The sequence below is a fragment of the Mus caroli genome, chromosome 7 (genome assembly GCF_900094665.2).
Source record: "Mus caroli chromosome 7, CAROLI_EIJ_v1.1, whole genome shotgun sequence".
Lineage (NCBI taxonomy): Eukaryota > Metazoa > Chordata > Mammalia > Rodentia > Muridae > Mus > Mus caroli.
In genome coordinates, this window is record NC_034576.1 from 135340231 (window position 1) to 135354907 (window position 14677).

Consider the following 14677-nt stretch of genomic DNA (forward strand, 5'->3'; position numbering starts at 1 on the left):
CTCTGTAGCCCAGGCTGGCCTCGAACTCAGAAATCCGCCTGCCTCTGCCTCCCGAGTGCTGGGATTAAAGGCGTGCGCCACCACGCCCGGCTTCTACTGTCTTTTAAAAAAAATCATCAGTCAGACATTCTGGAAACCACAAGCTGTCTCTTCACCACAGATGCCTTGAGATGTGCTGGTCTCACAGTTTCTTGAATGTTCCAAATGTCAACTGCAGAACATTGTTTTGGATCCGGATTGCTCCGAAGTCACAAACCACACTGAGTGGTCGTGGGGACCTGGGGGCCTTTCCCAGCAGGTATTGGGCTTCCTTCCTCACTTTTCTTTGCAGTGTGTAGGTAGCTCCAGTTCTGAGCCAGGAATTTCACTATTAGGAGACTTGGGTCAAGGGTGGGGTGTCACTTCTCCTTGGGGCCCCATAGAAATTACTGGCCATGGGGCTGGAGAGATGGCTCAAGAGTTAAGAGCAGTGCTGCTCTTCTAGAGGTCGTGAGTTCAATTCCACATGGTGGCTCACAACCATCTGTAATTAGGTCCAATGCCCTCTTCTGGTGTGTTAGTGACAGTGTGCTCATATACATAAATAAATAACTCTTTAAAAAAAAAGAAAGAAAGAAATTACAGGCCATAAAGTTGTAAAAATGCAAGGCCAGCAATCTGAAAGTTCATTTATTTTATGTATGTCCGTGTCTTGTTTGCATGTATGTGTGTGCACCACATGCATGCCTAGTGTCTGTGGGGGTCAAAAGGGGATGTCAGGTCCCTAGAGCTGGAGTTTATAGGTGGTTACAGACTACCACATGGCCACATGGGTGCTGGGATTGGAACTCTAATCTTCTGTAAAGCAACAAGTGCTCCTAGTCTTCTCTAGCCTCGTCAACATTTTTTGTTTGTTTGTTTGTTTTTGTTTTTCGAGACAGGGTTTCTCTGTATAGCCCTGGCTGTCCTGGAACTCACTCTGTAGACCAAGCTGGACTTGAACTCAGAAATCTGCCTGCCTCTGTCTCTGCCTCCCAAGTGCTGGGATTAAAGATGTGTCACTACACCCAGCCATCATTTAGTTTTCTGCTACTGTAGAAAACACCTTGAGACAACTTACTTATAAAGAAGAAAGGTTCATTATGGCCAGTTTTAGAGGTGTGAGTCCCATGGTCAGTTGAGGCCTTTGGTGAGGTATATCATTAAATGACCACTGCCTGGCTCTCGTCATTTTCTTTTAAACATTTTTTTAATAGGCAGACCCGAACTTGAACTTTTGATCCTTCTGCCTCCACCTCTCAAGTGCAGGGATTACAATGTGTATGCTACTATGTCTGATTTATATGTGCAGGGGATTGAAAGCCACGGACTCTGTCCACTGAGTACATTCCCAGCCTCTGACAATTCATTTCAAATTTCATATGAATGACTTGTTGATGGGAGGAGAGACATCATAAACTAAACGTAGCATTTGGGCAGAAGGATATTGAATGAGGCCGCAGAAACTGAGCTCGTGCTAAATATCAGTATCAGGTCTGTGAGCAGAGACATCAGAGAGGTTGGGGCAGGAAAGCTCGAGCTCTGTGCTCACACAGAACTGAGGGCTGGGAAAACGTTTACAGAATGATCAAATGTTGTGAGCTGGGAGTGGTGGTCCATACCTTTAATCCCAGCACTCGAGAGGCAGAGGCAAGTGGATCTCTGTAGACTTGAAGTCAGCCTGGTCTACATACTGAGTTCCAAGACAGCCAGGGCTAGTTAGAGAGACCCTGTTTCAAAAAGCCAAACAAATGAACTTGAATGCTGTGCAATTCTAGTTCCAGGTGTTTCTCACTTACTGAGTACAAGTCCCAGTGTTGAGCCAGTGACTCCTCAGCTGAGAAGCAATATCCATCTCTCTAGATCCGTTCCTACTACAGAGGAAAGATTCAGGACATAGACTCCTCCGTATGGTAATAGCACCATCATTCATTGCATGTCTAAAGCACCAGCGCGATGTGCAGTAGTGGTACTTACAGCAAGTACCCTGGGCGCTGCCTATAGTCTATGTAGGTGCATGGAGTCCTATGCTTAGAAATATCCCATGTTTATTTAATTCTCTGCAACCACCCTCTCTATTTTTTTTAAGATTTATTTATTTATTTGGTTTTTCAAGACAGGGTTTCTCTGTATAGCCCTGGCTGTCCTGGAACTCATTTTGTAGACCAGGCTGGCCTCAAACCCAGAAATCTGCCTGCCTCTGCCTCCCGAGGGCTGGGATTAAAGGCGTGCACCATCACCGCCTGGTTATGTATTTATTATATGTAAGTACACTGTAGCTAACTTCAGACACCCCAGAAGAGGGAGTCGGATCTCATTACAGATGGTTGTGAGCCATCATGTGGTTCTTGGGATTTGAACTCACGACCTTTCGGAAGAGCAGTTGGTGCTCTTAACCGCTGAGCCATCTCTCCAGCCCCACCCTCTCTATCTTGAATATCTTAGTTTTGTGGCAGTAACCCCAGCATGGGAGGCAGAAGCAGGCCCACAAATTTGACCTGGACTACACAGTAGCAGTGGGACAGCCATGGCTACTTAGGAAGACATTGTCTCAGTATACCTCTCTCCAACAAAGATTGTTAATTGTTACTAACAAGAATTTTCTTTTGGTCTAGACCCTGTAGCTCTGTGGCTGCTGCTCCCCACTCTGATTTCAGCAGCAGGTGCAGTGGGCAGTAGGGTAAAAGCTCACTCCCTTCACACCTCAGCAGATACCTGTAGCCCAGGGAGCCAGCCCTACATCCTGCATTTGGTTTGACCACCTCTGCCACCACCCACTCATCCCTCAAACTGCCTTGAAGCTCAGGGAGACAATAGAGAGGGAAACCCACAGGCACGCGCCACTGAGGAGCAGGAGCAAAGATGCTGGGCTCTTGTCTTTTACGTCCTGGAATGTGTTCTGTGGACTTTCTTCAGAACTCCCAGTATGGTCCAGCAGTAGGGCCCATGTGTACATTCCCTTCCATATATTCCTGGGTAACGAGTTATCCAGGGACTTAAAATGACAGATTTGTATTATCCCCCAATTATTTATTTTATTATTATTATTATTTATTTTATTTTTTTTTTTGGTTTTTCGAGACAGGGTTTCTCTGTGTAGCCTTGGCTGTCCTGGAACTCACTTTGTAGACCAGGCTGGCCTCGAACTCAGAAATCCGCCTGCCTCTGCCTCTCGAGTGCTGGGATTAAAGGCGTGCGCCATTATCCCCCAATTCCAGAAACAAGAAACACTGTTAGAGGTCTCTGTCTCTCTGTCTCTCCTTCTGAAGGTAGAGGGGAGGCTCTTCCTGCTCCTTGGTATTCGACACATGTTCCTGTAGCTGCCTGAGTCATCACGTGACTAGCTGGGTTTCTGTGTTTTTCTCCCCTTAGATGGACACAATTTCTAATTTGTGGATCCCTCCTAATCCAAAATTACCTCACCTAAAATTGATCACTGCTGTAAGGACCCTCTTTCCAAATATGGTCTTACGCACAGGCACCATGTGTTAGAACTTGACTCTCATCATGCTGTACCCACCTGAGATGAAAACAGGACTTGTTTAAAATGCTTACCTTAAATGGACAATATTGACACTATTGTATCATTCTAAGCTTCTTGGGCAGATTGTAACCCTGTGTTGACACAGCCTTTGGTAAATGAGCTGAGAATTTAACTTTTGATACAGGCTACAATCCCAACTGGGCTTTTCCCACAGAGATATTTATAAATAGCCACAGGTGTTAATTATTAATACATATAAAATATTTATTAAACGCTTTATTTATACCAGGCTACTGTGCCAGACACTGGCAAGACAAAGAGAAATGGGGATCAGACTTAGCCCTTGAAGAGCTCCTGGTCTATTAGGCAATAATAACTCACAAGTGCATACTGGGGCACTTATTAACACCTGCTGTATGCATAGCAGAACTCAGCTTTGAGCTCTTTTTTCTCATCCCATCCGTAACAAGAGCGGACTGTCCAAGGCAAAATTTATAAATACTGGAGCCACTGCAGAGGATTTTCCTGGGGCACTCAGACTGCAAACTAGGGGATCTTCTCCTGACTCACCCTTTGTTTCTAACCACGAGCTTTGTGCCCTTCCCTGAGTCTCCCTCTGTTTCTCTGTAAAGATAAGGTAACCATGAGACGAGACTCGGCGTATGAAAACATGTGCTGCCCAAGCCTAGTGACCTAAGTTCAATCCCCAGCACCCACGTGAATGTGGAAGGAAAGAACTGACTCCAGAGTTACCTCTGACTTCCGCATGTGTGCCCTTGCCTGCGCTGCCGTCCTGTGTGAGCCTTTGCATATGCTGCCCCCCACAGCATAGTATATAGATACAATAATAAATAACTAAACAAACAAATCAAAAACTGAGCAAATAAATGAGAGCATGGGAGGGACTGGTGATGTAGTTCAGTAGGAAGGGGTTTGCTTAGAAAGCATAGAGCCTGGGGTTCAACAGCCAGTGCCACGTGAACTGGATATGATGGTGCACACCTGTAATCCAAGCACTTGTGAGGTGGAGACAGGATGATTGGCTGTGTAGTGAGTTTGAGGCCAACCTGGATGCACGCAAGATCCTGTCTCAAAACAGAAAGGAAGGAGAGGCTGGAGGAATGGCTCAGCAGTGAAGACTGCTTTCTACTCTTGCAGAGGACTCAGCTTTAGATCCTAGCACTCAGATTAGGCAACTCAGAATTCCCTTTAACTCTTCGTCTGGGAAACCTGATACTCTCTTTTGGCATCTGTGGGTACTGTTACACACATGGTGTGCATGCATGCACATGCATGTAATGAAACATAAATAAAAATATTAAAAAGGAGAGATTTAAACCTTTCAGCATTATCATAGTATACTGCAGCTAATAACAGCATGGTGCCCTTGCCAAACATTATTGCATTTAATCCTTACAATATTCCTTTTGTTTCTTTGTTTTGTTTGTTTGTTTTTTGAGACAGGGTTTCTCTGTGTAGCCCTGGCTGTCCTGGAACTCACTCTGTAGACCAGGCTGGCCTGGAACTCAGAAATTCACCTGCCTCTGCCTCCCAAGTGCTGGGATTAAAGGCCTGTGCCATCACTGCCCCACCCTTACAATTATCCTATGAAATCTAGATTTGACATTATTCCCATTTTAGTGAGTTCTATTGCGCATCTTCTCCAGGTGGCCAAGGCAGGGTGATCTGTTGTTAGAGGTCAGCTTTGGCAGCATAAGATAACCCCACCTCAAAAAGAAAATTTTCCTTTCTTCTTTCTTTTTTTGTTTTTGTTTTATCTGTTTGTTTTTAAGATTGGGTCCCATTATATAGCTCTAGAACTTATTATATACTTCTAGAGCTTACTATGTGAGTCAGGGTGGCTTTGAACTCAGATATCCGAATGCCTGTCTCCCAAGGGCTGGGATTAAAGGTATGTACCACTGCTCACAGGCATGTGCATTTTCTTCTGCAGGTGGACACAGCTGAACTCCTGACGGTGGCAGTCATTTAACAAGGCCACTGCCTTCTTTCATGTTCCATGATTGTGTGGTACTGACCCCACTTGTGAAGGGACCCTGGCCCATGTGGTGAGAGTAGGAAGTGGTGGGCTGCAGGGAAGAGCTCCATCTTCCTCATGGCTCCAGCCAGAGCGTGATACCGTGTCCACCCCTCTTCCTTAGCATTCCTGAAACCCACCAGGAGCATTCCAGGACCTGGCAGATTTCTCTCTGTGCTCGTTGCTAGAAAGCCCACTCCTACCCATTTGTACCTTCCCTGTAGCCCTGGTTCCATCCAAGATCTACTCCATAGCTGTTCCGTACACTGTTGTCTTTCCAAGCTGGCTGCCTACTGGCCGATGGGAAGCAATTACCCTGAGGAGGGGCAGGGAGCTCTGCATATCTGTTTTTCTAATCTCCTCTGATCCTTTCTCTCCTGCTCTATCAGGCTGCCTCAGGCTGGTTGTACTTTTCCACCAAAGATTATACTCCCCACCAATTAAGTACTAGATCTACCTCGTTTATGTAAGTGTCTCCATTCTTTTGCTCTGTTGAGACAGGGTCTCTCTCTCTAGCTCTGACTGTCCTGGAGCTCTCTGTGTAGATCAGGCTGCTTTGAAGTCAGAGATTCATCCTCCTCTGCCTCCAGTGTGCTGAGAATAAAGGCATGTTGTCAACACACCCGGCAACGTCTCCTTGTTAAAGTGTTCTCTATTTCAATGGTTTATAACGTATTTTATAAGCTTGTTCAGTGATGACCTCCGCCTCTCCACCTCAGGCAAATATCTAACACCAGAATGTTTAAAACAGATTTATATTTTTATTTCATGTGTATGGGTTTTGTCTGCATGGATGTATATGTGCCATAGGTGTGCAGTGCCCTTAAATGTCAGAAGAGGATGTCAGACTCCCGGAATTGGAGTTATAGATGGTTACCAGCTGCTACGTGGGAGCAGGGAGCTGAGCATAGGTCCTCTGCAAGAGCAGCAAGGGTTTTAAACCACCAAGTCCTCTCTCAGTCCCAATTCCAGCATATTGGTGTCACCCTCGAAGAAACCCGGAACTTGTCAGTAGTCTCTGGCCTCCCTCTCCCCTAGCTTCCAGCATCCACTCGGCCTTTTCCTGGACCTTTTTGGATGGCTGAAAACAGAACAATTGGCCTTTTGGCTTCCTTTACTTGACTTGTTTTCATCCCTTTGGTAGCATGAGCCTAAATTCCATTTCTTTCAGGCAAGTTTTTTGACACTACCTGCAGGTCTTTCTGGAGTCCTGGGACTTCTTATCGTGTCATCCTTGGGCCCCAGGCTGCCATACTACCTTGTGGCAGGATTTCTTCTTCAGAGCATTTCGTTTGGGATTTGTCTTTATATTGTATTATGGTCCTTTATGACACCCAATTTCCTCACTCATGATCTGTCTATATTTTGTGTGGATTTCCATATGTTTATGTGCTTTTTCATAATAAATTTGGATGAACTACATACGCAATAGGTTGGCTGATAACAACAGATTTGTAGGTGGCTCCTTCTCCAGCCAATCAATGCCAAATACCAAGGGATTGCTTGGTCTTACGAATTTTGGCAGTCTAGTAGTGGTGGCATCTTTCTTTCTTTCTTTCTTTCTTTCTTTCTTTCTTTCTTTCTTTCTTTCTTTCTTTCTTTCGAGACAGGGTTTCTCGGTGTAGCCCTGGCTGTCCTGGAACTCACTCTGTAGACCAGGCTGGCTTCGAACTCAGAAATTCATCTGCCTCTGCCTCCCAAGTGCTGGGATTAAAGGCATGCCCTACAACATCCGGCTGGTGGCACACATCTTTAATCTCAGCACTTGGGAGGTAGAGACAGTCAGATCTCTGTGGGTTCAAGGCCAACATAGTCTACAGAGCAAGTTCCAAGAATCTTGGGGATCTCTGAGGTGGCTCAGAAGATAAAGGCACTTGCCCCCTTTGATGGTTTGTATATGCTTGGCCCAGGAAATGGCACTATTTGGAGGTGTGGCCTTGTTGGAGTAGGTGTGTCATTGTGGATATAGGCTTTAAGACTCTCATTCTAGCTGCCTGGAAGCCAGTATTCTCCTAGCAGTCTTCTGATGATGTTAAACTCTCAGCTTCTCCTGTATCATGCCTGCCTGGATGCTGCCATGCTCCTGCCTTGATGAAATGACCTGAACCTCTGAACCTGTAAGCCAGCTCCCAGTTAAATGTTGTCTGTATAAGAGTTGCTTTGGGAGCTGGAGAGATGGCCCAGTGGTTAAGAGCACTGACTATTCTTCCGAAGGTCTTGAGTTCAAATCCCAGCAACCACATGGTGGCTTGCAACCATCCATAATGAGATCTGATGCCCTCTTCTGGTGTTTATGAAGACAGCTACAGTGTACTTATTACATATAATAACAAATAAATTAAAGAGTTGCTTTGGTCATGGTGTCTGTTCACAGCAGTAAAACCCTAACTAAGACGGTACCAAACCTAATGACTTGAGTTCCATCCCTGGGACCCACACAGTAGAAGGAAAGAACCAACTCACCAGTAAGTTATGTTCTGACTTCCACATATATAGTGGCACATGTGACCATTTATCCAAATATATACATATTTTTAAAAATGAAGAAAGAAATCTTTAGAGCCAGATATGGTGGTGGTGGTGGTGGTGATGACATTATTTCAAGAAACTAATTAGCTAATTAAATAAATATTAAAAATAATAAAAAAGAATCACAAGGGTTGTCAACCTCCCCTACCCTGTCACGTCTAGAAGTATCAGCCAGGGAAGGCTCCATTCTGAGAGTGGCTCAGTCACTTGCCTGATGTGAAGGTTGAAGCGGCTCCCACTGGATGGCTGGGGTGCAAAGTGGTCACAACCTTTTGGTTCTTGTGAATGGATGAAACCCTCACGTCTCAAAGAGGTCTCCATGAGAGGGCTGCTGGGCTAACAGGGAGCCATTTTCTTTCTTTTATCTGTCACCACTGGTGGCTGGGAACAGACTGTCCAATCCTGCCTGCTCCTGAGGGTTCTCAAAGAGTTTTCCATAAGTTTCATTTGTTAATATGGAACAGTTCTGCTCAGGGAAACACAATAACATTTGCAAATAACCCCCATTGCTTACGGCCTTGATTCTTACTGTTTTCTGGAGAGGCAAGCAAGACTAGCAGTGCAGGGCAATGGGCTTTGGTGGAGGACTTGGAGACAGGAAGCAAAGTCCTCTTCAACCATTCGCCTATGTCCCATCCAATGGCTGTTTATATCTTAACGATAAAACTCAGGAGCAAGGAAGTGGTTTAGGACAGGAAAACCCTACAAAAGAGCCAGGCAGAGGTGGCACATGCTTTTAATCCCAGCACTTGGGAGGCAGAGGCAGGCAGATTTCTGAGTATGAGGCCAGCTGGTCTACAGAATGAGTTCCAGGACAGCCAGGGCTATACAGAGAAACCCTGTCTCAGAAACAAACAAACAAACAAACAAACAAACAAACAAAAAAGAAAGAAAAAGAAAAGAAAAAGAAAGAAAGAAAGTTAAGAGCACTGGCTGCTCTTCCAGAGGTCCTGAGTTAAATTCCCAGCAACCACGTGGTGGCTCACAACCATCTGTAATGGGATCCGATGTCCTCTTCAGACAGCTGCAATCTGAAGATGAGCTACAGTGTACTCATATTCAGAAAAATAGTAAATAAGTCCTGAAAAAAAGAAAACTAGAATCAGTTATGTGGTGGTCCATAATAAGGTTCTGTCTCAAGAAAGAAGAAAAAAAAAACAAGAAGAAGGGGAGAGAGAGAGAGAGGGAGAGAGAGAGAGAGAGAGAGAGAGAGAGAGAGAGAGAGAGAGAGAGAGAGAGAGAAAACGAGAACTCAGGGTAGAAGAGATGGCTCAGTGTGGGAAGTGCTTGCCGAGGACCAGAGTTCTGCTCACAACCATCTGTAATGGGATCCAATGCCCTCTTCTGCTGTGTCTGAAGACAGCTACAGTGTATACTCAATAAAATAAACAAATCTTTAAAAACAAACAAAAAACAATGAAACAAAAACCACTCTGAGGTCCTCCCCCCAACACCTATCAAAAGAACTTGAAAAAAAAAAAGCATTGGTGACAATGTGGAGAGACTGGAGGGAACCCCCATGCACTGTGGGTGGAAGAGCCAAATGGTGCAGCCTCCTCCATAGTATGGAGGTTCCTCAAAAAAAAAAAATTAAAATAGAATTGTGATATGACTCAAAGCCCCAGCTTCAGGGTGTATAGCTAAAAACATTCAAAACACTATGTCAAAGAGATATTTGTATACATGTGCCCACTGTAGTGCTTCCCACAAGAAAAACTCAAATGTTCATTGACAGATTAAGAGGTCTGCATCAAGCAGCTTTTAAAGACCAGGAGATTCCAAGCTGGGCATGGTGGTGCACACTTGTAATCCTAGCACTGGGAAGAGGGCAGAGGAAGGTGGATCATGAGCTCCAGGCTAGTTTGGGCGATAACAAGTCGAAGAAGCAGGACAGAAAAGATGAGGTGGATTGAGAAGAGGAAGAGGAATAAGAGGACATGGAGGAAGATGAAGAGGAGGTAGAGATGTAGGAAAAAAAGATAGAGGAGGAGGCAAGGCAGATGACAGAGAGGGGAAGGCAGAGGAAGAGGGGAGGGGAGAGCAAAGTAGAGAAAGGGAAGAAATATAAGAAGAAGGGAGGAAAGGAAAAGATGGGAAAAAGAGGAGGGAGGGGGATGGGTTAGAGAAGGGATGAGAAGCGGCTATTGCAATTTTTAAAAATATTTATTTATTTTATTTGAGCACACTGTAGCTGTCTTCAGACACACCAGAAGAGGGCATCAGATCCCATTACAGATGGTTGTGAGCCACCATGTAGTTGCTGGGATTTGAACTCAGGACCTCTGGAAGAGCAGTCAGTGCTCTTAAACACTGAGCCATCTCTCCAGCTCTGAGACAATGTAATTTATGAAAATTTGGATGGGGGGGCTGGAGAGATGGCTCAGTGGTTAAGAGCACCAACTGCTCTTCCAAAGGTTCTGAGTTCAAATCCCAGCAACCACATGGTGGATCACAACCATCTGTAACGAAATCTGATGCTCTCTTCTGGAGTGTCTGAAGACAGCTACAGTGTACTTACATATAATAAATAAATAAATAAAGTAAATAAATGAGTAAATAAATTAAAAAAAAAACTTGAATGGACATTAACTAAGTGGAATAAATCAGCACCAGGGGAACCAACATAGTAAGATGTTACTTGCCTATGGTGTCTCAAGATTGTATGAACAGAGAATGTAAAAGCAGCAGCCAGAAGAAAGGAGAAAGGAGAAATATTATCAGTGTTCAGTGACATAGATTACACATAAAAGATGGTTAAGTTTGGGGCTGGAGGGATGGCTCAGTGGCTAAGAGCACTTGCTGCACCTGCAAAGGACCCAGGCTTGGTCCCCAGCACCCAGACACCACCTCACAACCATCTGCAGCTCTAGTTCCTGGGGATCTGGTGCCCTCCTCTGGCCTCTGCAGGTACTAGGCATGCATATGATAACAACAGAGATGCATGTAGGCGAAATGCTCACACACGTAAGATGAAAATAAATGATACATAAAATTTACAAAAGAAATACATAAGCCGGGCATGGTGGCGCACGCCTGTAATCCCAGCACTTGGGAGGCAGAGGCAGGTGAATTTCTGAGTTTGAGGCCAGCCTGGTCTACAGAGTGAGTTCCAGGACAGCCAGGACTACACAGAGAAACCCTGTCTCACCCCCCCCCAAATACATATTAAGACTTTGAATAATAATCAAACTCCCAACTCTGAGTGGTTCATGTGCATATATGTACAGAATAAAAAATAGAATATATATATGTGTGTATATATACATACATATATATATATGTATGTATATATATATGTGTATGTATGTATACACACACACACCACACATACACACACACATACACACACATATGAAACAAGGACATTAGAGTTAGAACTAAACTTTTGTATTCTTGTGTGTTTGCCTCTATTTTTGAGACAAATACCAGTTTTGTTATCATAAATAAACAATTAGATTTTATTAGATTTTGTTACATTAGTGTGTGTGTGTGTGTGTGTGTGTGTGTGTGTGTAGATCAGGTAACAGTTTCTAGGAGCCTGGTCTTTCCTTCTATGTGGGTCCCAGTAGTCAGCTTGGTGACAGTCACCTTTACCTGATGAACCATCTTGCTGACCATAAGCAATTTTTTTTTCTGTTTCTTGCTGTTTTACATTAAAAAAAAAAGACTTATTTATGTATATGAGTGCACTGTTTCTGTCTTCAGACACACCAGAAGAGGGCATCGGATTCCATTATAGATGGCTATGACCCACCATGTGATTACTGGGAATTGAACTCTTAGCCTTGGAGCCATCTATCTCTCCAACCCTGTTTTGTGTTTTCAAAACAGGGTTTCACTGTGTAGTTCTGACTGTCTGCTGGCTTCATAGAGATCTGCCTGCCTCTGCCTCTGCCTCTGCCTCTGAGTGCTGGTATGAGCCTATGCCTGGCTTTATTTGTTTGTTTGTTTTGTTAAGACATGGTCTCTGGCAGGTGGTGGTGGTGGTGGTGGTGACTCATACTTTTAATCCTAATACTTGGGAGGCAGAGACAGGTGGATCTCTGTGAGTTCCAGGCCAACCCGATCTGCAGATCAGGTTTCAGGACCTCCAGGGCTATAACCTGGAAGCCAGGACAGTAACCTTGCCTCAGACAAAAATAAAATAAAATAAAATAAAATAAAATAAAATAAAATAAAATAAAATAAAAGGGGGGGAGGGGGAGGACAAGGTCTCACTATCCAGCCAAGACTGGCCTCAGACTCACTATATAACCAGGCCAAGGGGACCTCAAATGTGAGATCCTCTTATCTGAGTGCTTATACCATAGACATGACATGACCCATCCATCACGCCCAGCCAAGAAACAACAAAATTTAGAGGATATAATAATAATAACAACAACAACAAATTCTCAAGTGGATTCCATTGTATTCTGGGAAGTGAGATTGGAAGAGCTGAGAAGTAACTGTCTTTTTTTTTTTTTTTTTTTAACTTTATATGCTTCTTGCAGTTTTAAAGGAATATATTACTCTTGTGTTTGGGGCAGTGTATGTGTGCGTGTTTTGCTTGTGCAGGTCAGACTACAACCTGCAATGGTCAGTTCTCTCTTTTCACCGTATGAGTCCCAGGGATTGGGAACTCAGTCCATCAGCCTTCCATACAGTTGCTCTTATGTACTGAGCCATCCTGCCAGTGATTTTTTTTTTTAAGGTCTTCACGTTTTTATTCTTTGTGCATAAAGACTAGCGCGATCGTTTTCACTGGGTAGACAAATAATCAATTCAAGGTTGCTTAGTCCAACTTAATGAAGCCTATGTCTTCCGCGTACTAACGGAAGCACTGACCGTACAAGTTCAGCCCATATTCATGGATCAGACCATGACGGTTAGAGCAGACATGGCAAGAGCGAGAACACAGGCCAAACTTCCATGGGTGACTCCAGTAGAGCTGCTGGCGACTCGTCTTGCCTTCAGACGCCCAACGAGGAAAAAGGAACGAGCTGGCCGCCAGCAATTTTTAATAAGAAGAAAACTAACACATAGTACTTTTACAGTTGAAAAAGAAGAACAAATTCAAAGCTAAGTGTATTCATTGTGAGCCCCTCCCCCAGTTCACACCCACCAGCTGTTTTTTTTTAGGATCCTGGCTTTTTAAAGGCTCAATTTAAAAAGTGCTCATCAGCCGGGCAGTGGTGGCGCATGCCTTTAATCCCAGCACTCGAGAGGCAGAGGCAGGAGGCTTTCTGAGTTCGGGCTACACAGAGAAACTCTGTCTCGAAAAAACAAAAAACAACAAAAACCAAAAAACAACAACAATAAACCAAAAAGTGCTCATCAACAGAGCAGGCTGGAAGAGCATTTGGGGCCCTCAGTTTCTGAGGGATGCAGGGTGTTGGTGGTGCCATCCCACACTTTGAGAGATGGGGTCGATGTGTGAGATGAGCTCCTGACCAGAGGAGGAGCAGTGGCTCTCAGAGCAGAGTCTGTCCTGGGGAGCGGGGGGGAGGGCGGGGGGGGCGGGGGGGCGGGGAGTGGCATCCAAAGAGACAGTGTGTCTGATGTTTCAAGGCAGAAGAGGATAATGCACTCGAGTGGGACCACTCCCGGGCGAGTGGGAGTGACTGTCCATTTTCAGACTCCAGACTCCAGTCATTGGCAGAGCACGTAGGGTGAAGCTTCTGCGGTGACAGAGGAGGTGCTGGCTTTGGAGTGCTGCCCAAGTGCTCCCAAGGTGTGGTCCGAATTAGCTGAGAACAACTGCACGGTCAACATGCTTGAAGAGAAGCCTGCTTCTTCAAAGAGACATTCCTGCTTCCCTACAACGCGCAGCCCTTGGAGATGAGGCAGGAACTTCAAGCCTGAGAAAAAATTACTGTGATCATTTTGAAGGTAGTTGGAGACAGGGACAGGTCTTTTTTTGAACTTGAAGTTTAATTTGCCACTTCAAATTCATAATGTAATTTTCTTTCTTTCTTTCTTTCTTCTTTTCTTCCTCCTATCTATCTATCTATCTATCTATCTATCTATCTATCTATCTATCCATCCATCCATCTATCTATAGTTTTTGGAGACAGAATTTCTCTGTGTAGCCTTGGCTATCCTGGAACTCACTCTGTAGATCAGGCTGGCCTTGAACTAAGATCTGCCTGCCTCTGCCTCCCTAGTGTTAGAATTAAAGGTATGTGCCGCCACCACCTGGAATTTTTAAAAAATTACATGTATGTATAGGTGTGTTTGCCTGTGGTTTGTGCATGTTCAGGTGCCCATGGGAGTCAGAAGAAAGTTACAGGTGGGGCTGGAGAGATGGCTCAGTGGTTAAGAGCGCTGGATGCTCTTCCAGAGGTTCTGAGTTCAATTCCCAGCAACCACATGGTGGCTCACGACCATCTGTAATGGGACCTGATGCCCTCTTCTGGTGTGTCTGAGGCAGCTACAGTATACTACTATACATAAATAAATAATTTTTTTTTTTTTAAAGAAAGTTACAGGTGGTTGTAAACTGCCAGAAGTGGGGCTGGAAGATGAACTCAGGCCTTCTACAATAAGAAAGATAACTAAGCCGGGCGTGGTGGCGCACGCCTTTAATCCCAGCACTCGGGAGGCAGAGGCAGGCGGATTTCTGAGTT

General features: G+C 44.7%; 1 long non-coding RNA gene across 1 annotated transcript in view; it reads left to right on the forward strand.

The window, feature by feature from the left end:
- Positions 1 to 6166, forward strand: part of LOC110297304 — a 15114-nt gene extending 8948 nt beyond the window's left edge. The window contains exon 3 of the long non-coding RNA XR_002378269.1: positions 5457 to 6166. This is a non-coding gene — a long non-coding RNA (uncharacterized LOC110297304). The remainder of the gene's footprint in view (positions 1 to 5456) is intronic.
- The last annotated feature ends 8511 nt before the right edge of the window (positions 6167 to 14677 follow it).